The sequence below is a fragment of the Rana temporaria genome (assembly GCF_905171775.1).
Source record: "Rana temporaria chromosome 4 unlocalized genomic scaffold, aRanTem1.1 chr4y, whole genome shotgun sequence".
Taxonomy (NCBI): Eukaryota; Metazoa; Chordata; class Amphibia; order Anura; family Ranidae; genus Rana; species Rana temporaria.
The window spans coordinates 2,650,782-2,652,431 of record NW_024404461.1 but is presented as its reverse complement, the minus strand read 5'-3'; positions in this window follow the sequence as shown (position 1 = coordinate 2,652,431).

Genomic DNA, 1,650 nt, shown 5'->3' with positions numbered 1-1,650 from the left:
GGTCACCATTCTCACCGCCATTCCAGTCACTCTGGAAGGAAATCCTGTTGGGGATGTAGAGCTCAGGTCCCAGAAGTAAAATCCCTCTGTGAGCCATGTTATTCCCGTGCTGTAAGGGAAAGAGGAGGTGAAGACCAGCAGGTGGAAGCCCTGGTCAGAAGAGTAGTCCAAGAATCTTTTAATGGCTCTGATTCCATCCAAGCAATTGTCCCTCCCGTTGAACCATCCCTAGTCCTTGTGCAGGATAGTCCTGAAGTTCCAGGGCCCTCTCAGATTAACCGCTTCCCAAGCGTGTCCTCAGGTAGTGAGGAAGAAAGTGTTAACTATGCGGCGGGCTTAGATTTTTCTCTGGTCCCAACTTTGGTAAAAGCAGTTAAGGACGCTTTAAAGTGGGAAGATCCAGTAGAAGCACCTTCCAAGCAAAGGAAGTACTTCAAGCAGCTTAAAAAAGACCGCCCTAACTTTCCACTTCTTGGTGAGCTTGGAGAAGTTATTACAGAGGAATGGTCTGGCAGGGATAAGAAAAATTCTTTACTATCTAAAATAGCGAAAATGTACCCATTCAAGAGTGATGAGGTGAGACATTTAGGCCGTGTACAGACGACCAAACAAGTACGATGAAAGTGGTCCGCCGGACCGTTTTCACCGTACATGTCTGGCCGGGGCTTTCTGTACGATGCCTGTACTAACCATCGTACAGAAATCCGTGTGTAAACAATACGCGGGGCGTGTCCGCGGTGTCGCCGCATCGATGACGCGGCGACGTGGACGGGCCTGCCAGTTAAATGCTTCCACGCATGCGTCAAAGTCATTCGACGCATGCGAGGGATGGCGGGCGCTCGGACATGTACGGTAGGTCTGTACAGACGACCGTACATGTCCGAGTGGACAGGATTCCAGCGGACTGTTTTAAAACAAGTCCAGGAATATTTGCCCGCTGGGAAAAGGCCCGGCGGGCAAATGTTTGCTGGAATCCTGCACACTCGTGCCTACACACGACCGTGTGTATGGGGCCTTAGAGTCAGCCCCTCTAGTTGATGCAGCCTTGATGAGACTGGTAAGACATGTCACTCTCCCTCTGGAAGACACAGTCTCCTTCAAGGATGGTCTGGAGCGAAAAATAGACACTGACCTAAAACGTATTTACATTACAGCCGGCATTGCTTGTAAACCAGCCTTAGCTCTCGCAGCCCTGTCAAAAGCAATGGAGGCCTGGACAGGTGAGATGGACTCTGTGTTGTCCTGCGTCTCTGAAGACTTAGCCAGAAGCATCCCAGTCCACAAACTAAAGATGGCTTCAGTTTTTTTGGGGGGGGCCTCCCTTGATCTTATTCGCCTAGTGGCTCAGGTCATTCTCTCCTCCATTACGGCCAAGCGTGCCCTGTGGCTACCGATAGATAAATTGGGGAATGGATGGAAGTACAGTACTCAGTTTTTTATCTAACATCAGAATATGCCAATGTTGGTTGAATATTGCTTCCACCTCCTTGTATTGTGTGTGGTACTGCGATATAAAACCCCATTCCTTATTGTTTGTAGCTGTAACTTCAGTGATAGGCTTAGGTTGTGAACAGGTCTCCCTAGGGATAGCCTGTATCTCCTCAACTAGTTTCTCCATTGCTTGTGGCTTATAGCCTCTGGCCTCAAACC